This window comes from Triplophysa rosa, linkage group LG8, assembly GCF_024868665.1.
Source record: "Triplophysa rosa linkage group LG8, Trosa_1v2, whole genome shotgun sequence".
Classification (NCBI taxonomy): Eukaryota; Metazoa; Chordata; class Actinopteri; order Cypriniformes; family Nemacheilidae; genus Triplophysa; species Triplophysa rosa.
The window spans coordinates 10958970-10964812 of record NC_079897.1 but is presented as its reverse complement, the minus strand read 5'-3'; positions in this window follow the sequence as shown (position 1 = coordinate 10964812).

The window sequence follows — 5843 nt, the reverse complement described above, 5'->3', positions numbered from 1 at the left end:
GCTGTGGTTTTAATGCATTCGACGTTCATCTGGGTTTTGGATGTGAAGTTTGCAGCTGTACAGGTCAAAGCAAAGACAGCGGCGGGCTGCGGCGCGCTCTGATCTCTCCGCTGCTGAGTTCCTAAACAGTAGAGAGGCGCTGACCGCTGTGCAAATCATAAACCTCTCAGTTTGATGATCAACTGAGCAGTAAATTAATTAATCATCGTTTTATGCCTCATCAAGCAGTTGGGCGAGTGGCGCCACAGGGGCCCGGCCCAATTAGCCAATGGAGAAGCCAATTGTTTTGTTTAGCTAGGTGAGCGTTGGGGCGGATGGGGGAGGGTTGCGTTTTAACAAGCTAATAAATATGTCATCAGTCTGTGTCAGGAGAGGAATGCTGGCGCACCTGTAAAGGTAGAGGTGGATGAGCTCAGTGGGACGGGACTTGAGGCCGCCTCCATGGGGGCGACCGGGAGCTCAGCTCGCTGTGTCCACAAATAATGTGCTTTTCCAGCAGTATCGCCGGTGACCTCCCTCCTGCGGTGCATTCACGGCTTCAGTGAGCATGTGACTTTTTGTAGACACTTTCTCTGGATGTGCTATGCAAATGGCCCAGATTAGTGTGACTGTCAGGCTCCACCAAGGTTATCTGAGACCTCGCTGTATTGTTTCATAGAGAATGATGTTTACCTACTGTTCTTACCAAGTAAGTCGTACAAAAGCATACTGTATATTTTCAATCATTTTGTCAAATAAAATCATTTTTCTTTATTTTGTAACACCAACCTCATATTTTGATGGTTTACTCAAACCTAAGGGGTCATTAAATAAAAACATGGTGCAAATATGCCCTCCGAACATCCCTTGTGGCCCTTTCTGTGTATAGGAAAACATTGCTTTTACAAGATATCACATAAAAGCAGTAACAAAAATAGGTTTGTAGAAAAGAAATAAAAGTAAACAAATGGCAGACAAAATGAAATCAGAATGATGGAGGAATAAAACGGTGAAACCTGGCATTGTGCTCAGAGTCTCAACTGAAATTGAAGAGAAGAAAGAGTGACACAAGGGGCCGTATCATCTCTGCTGTGTAGGCCGAAACTGGCAGCAAACCTAAGCTGGCCAAAGCTTCTAAAAGCCTTAACATTGTCACTACAAATATGTGTGCTCATGACAGAAAATGACATTGTGTGCTCCAGCCAGAGGGAAACTGGAGCCATGCTACAGGCAGTGAGGGATAAGCAGATGTTACTGCCCGAGGAGGGGCTGGATTGTTTGCTTCTCCAAAGGGCCTGAGGGAGAAGCAACCATTGAAAGCATGCACGAGGAGAGCCAAAACAAGAGAAGGTAACCTTGCCTGAAGTCCTCTTCACTGGAGTGTGTGCACTTACGATATCCTCCTGTGCTCGACCGTGCCGTGGCTCTTAGATGTAGCGATCCCCGCAAATAGGAGTGTTGACTCCTATGATTCTTTACTTTTTGTATTATACCCAATGATTCTAAACTGGTCTTGATAAAGGATCTAGATTTTACATTGGAAAATGTGACTCAACGTAGTGTCATTTGGTAAATAAAAGCAAAAAAACAACACAATCTCCTAACAACTGATTAATTTACAGTTCTGTGGAACACAAAAGAAGATATTTTAAGAAATGTCTCAGTGGCTTTGTCCATGTATATAAGTCAATAGGGGGCAATGATGTTCGGTTACCGACATTCTTTAAAATAGCTTTAGTGTTCGGAAAATCAAAAGATGAAAATATACCTGAATAGAAATGGTTCAATCCCATAATATTATTGAGTGGAGAACTATTATATACCAACTAAAGTATACATTGACTTGTCATTTATCCTCCTTTAACTGTTTCTTGTGCTGACTGATGATCTGATATACTGTTCAAGGTTCAAGGTTTAACTTGCAGTTGCAATATGAGTTTCTTTAATCTGACCCGATGGTTAACCCGCTATTGCCCCACAGAGACCACCCATTTGAAGGGTCATAGAGCAGATTGGTCCCTTCACCCATCAATCACTGATTGCCTTCCATACATCCCCTTTGGTCCCGTTTAATGTGCTGTTCGACACAATGGCAGGAGCTGGAAAGATGCGTACCCTTAGGACCATGATATTAACCTACTGTACCAGTATAGCTTCCGAAGACTCAAATTAGATTGTTTTGTGCAGGGTAAAAGGCATCAGATGTATCACACTGCTTAATGATATAATGATTTGTCTGTCATCACTCAAAAATGCTTACGGGCTTAAAAACAGTATATATACGTTATACTTTTAGAATTAAAAAAATGACAACAACAATTGATAATCTTGATAATAGTTCAACAGCTGCTTAGCATTTATATTCTCTTTTTTGTATGCCTAGAGTTAACAACATCATAGTAGCAATATTATTGACAGAGATTTTATACTGAAGTACTTAATTGATTTATGATTCCGCTGTAAAGCCTGTCTGACAGAGAGACTAATTACGTGTTTGTTTTTCCAAACAGTGAAACTCGCATTGTCTTTTCTTAAGGTGGACTTCCCTTTGACTGACAGTCTGACGATACATTCGAGGGAGAAATGCATCTCTCTCACACCCTTTTAATGCTTATTGCCTTGAGAAATCCTGGAGACACCCCGCAATGCCATCTGCGCTATCTCTTCATCAAATATCGTACAGCAGCTTGCAGGTGGGAGGTTATCAAACCGGGAGTATGATGCAATGTTAGACACAGTCAAACTCCTAATGCCCTGAGTACCGATTTGTCAAAATGAATTGTGGTCAAGACTGCTATTAATAATTTTCACAAAGAAATAGCATTTTCTCTGTGAAAGCCTTTCAGTTCTCTCTCTCTCTCTGTGTGTGTGTCTTTGAGACAACTCTTTTGCTGTTCAGAATTCCCCGGCAGGCAGATCAGAGCGGCCTGATAAATCACAGTCCAGGTGCTGCTCTAATTTGTCAAATTCTCTCACTCCAGGGGCCGGTTGCACAAACTACTTAGACTAGTCTTACAAGTTAGTCTACCAATTTTTATCTTCAAGACCGGTCATAACTTCTTAAAGTCAGTTACATAAAAAGGAAGATTGGTCTAATGGTCTTAAATAATTGCTAGACAGTGAGACTAGTTGTTAAGACACAGGCTGCGTCCGAAATCGCATACTGTGACAGTACGTACTGAATTTGAAAAAGTGCCTACCTATCGGCCGTCAAAACAGTACGTTCTATATAGTATGAGTGGGAGTATGAATACATTTCGGACATGCTGCGTCACCCATGTTTTATGGTCATGTGACCCGTATGCTCTTTGACCTATTATGTATTAACAACAACCTTCATGTGAGAGTTAATAAAAACATAATTTAGTCACGAGAAATTCATTTATTGGCACTTACATTAAAAACTGACATCCGCCTTAAAGTTTACCGCTATATGTATTTGATTTACTTTTGAAATTTGACATTCCACACTCACGAATCTCGGCGAAAGTAGTAGACCATACGGGTATTTCTCACCTACTGTTTTTTTGCATACTGAGGTTTCGGACATATTCATGACTCATACTCATTTTCGCCTACTATATAGTATGGAAGTAGGCGATTTTGGATGCAGCCACAGTCTTAACTTAGCGACTATGTTTATGCAACTGGCCCCAGTTGGTATTAACCTATGTCATTGCTTCCATCCCACCAGCCGACTTGGATGTTTTTATTTACTTACTCATATTGCTGAGAGTATAGTTCTGTTTTGACATTGCTAAATGAGATGCCCTGGGTGATTAAAGATTTATTTTGAAGACGTGGTTACTTTGTGAATCGTGAGAGCATCGGGTGAAGCAGCCTTGGGGGAATTATGTGGATTGTGTTTAACCACAGGTCATTTTTGATGGAGAGAATCTGTATTGATTGAGGAATCGTGTGGCATCTTTGTCACTTGATAGTTTCAAGTCAAGTTCGATCCTGAAGGCCCCATATCATTTTGCAGTATTCTCTTGCATTGAATCACTTTTAAGTAAATCCAAATTCACATTGGTGAAATTTTGTCCTTGAAATCAGAAAAAGAAGTTGTTAAACTTACCGTGACAGGTGTGTGTTGTTCTCGAGCCAATAGCTTACAATTAAGCGTTTTATTAGTAAATGTACGGTATTTGATGGTAATAAATAAAACCAGTTATTAAGTTGGTCCCAACCGAGCAAAAGTATATTTGCTTTAACTTGTTAAAACCACAAAATGTTTTGCTATATTCATCTCTGTTGATTGATTGGCTGTCAATGTTCTAAGGAAATCTGTGAATCGTGTTGACATTTAAACCTTATGGCATAATTTCTTTGAGGGCTCTTAGGGTTCAGCGGTTTGATTAGTTAGTATCACATACAGTATTTTCGTTCACCACATTCTTTTTCACCTTCACGTCTTTCACCTTGACATCAAATCTTGAATTTGCTCAATGTTATGTAAGTTTTTTTCTGCATCACTGTATTAAGTAAGTTTAGCCAAACTTCACTTGCTGTTCACTCCTTCAAACCAGCAACCTTCTAATACCTGAATACATCTCTCTGTATCATTCATCTCAACAGAAGTTGCTTAGCTGCATTCAGATCTCTGAACAGACAACATGGATGCAGCCATCTTCAAAAATTCCAAAGACACCCATAGCCAAGCACCTCAGTCATAAAGTGGGTCACACAGCAGACAAGACATGCAGCGCTGTGTCACGTCTACTGTAGGACAACAGAGTTGTAGAGGAACACTGCTGCCAGACACAGAAAGTCACCGCTGATTTGTGTTCGCTCATATAAAACAGTGTGTAAGATTTTTAAAAACATGCCACAAAACAGCATCCAACGGATGACCCCATTTAAATGTCATGTGACCGATCGCTCTATATTAGAACTCAGTTCACCCAAAAATGAAAATTCTTTCATTTACTCACCCTCTTGTCAATTCAAACCTTAATGACTTACTTTCTTCTGCAGAACACGAAAGAAGATATTTTGAAGAAAGTTGGTCACCGAACAGCACTGGCTCCAGTTCACTTCTATTGTATGGAAACAAAACCAATGCAAGTGGGGGCCAGTCATACAGGTTTAAAATGACAAGAGGTTGAGTGAATGATGACAGAATTTACATTTTTGGGTGAACTATCACTTTAATGCAGCAGACAAATTTCAACTACTTTTCCTACTGATGAAAACCTACTTTAATATAATAAAATGTTTGCCTTTTTATATGTTTTATCATTTATATATTAGATAAATATACAGTATATGTACACCGAGGGACAAAAATGGTTTTGTTTTTATTACATTATATTTGAAGAAACATTCGCATTTTATTCAAAGTTGTATAGCGTTAAGTTTAAAAAAGCAACTCAGTTATCTTAATACATACGTGTGATTGTGAATTGTATAAAATCAACAACAAACCAAATTTAAAATAAATAATAAAGTCCAGTTCAACGTATCTCTCATATTCTTCTCTCTCGCTATCACCCTTTTTCACAAACGTTGCTTTGTTCATTTCAGAAAAGCGCAGATACACAAATTCCACGTCGAAAGTGCACACGCACACATTCACAGCAGACGAAGGCACACATACACGCTGTTCAGTATCTCCCCAAAACACTCAATCAGTCAAAAGCTGCTTTCTGCTAGTTCCATATCAAAGCCCTGCCCGTGCGTTCTGTGTGCAGACGTCTGAAGCAGAATAAGGGCTTGGTAAGTGCCATCGAGATGCTTAATGCATGCCTGCAGACAGTGTTTGGTTAGTTCAGCCAGCATGTTATCAGTAGAAGCCGGTAGATCCCCCTCCCCAAACACTAATTCCCAGCCTGGGCAGAGAGACCCTAGGAGTGGAGGAAATG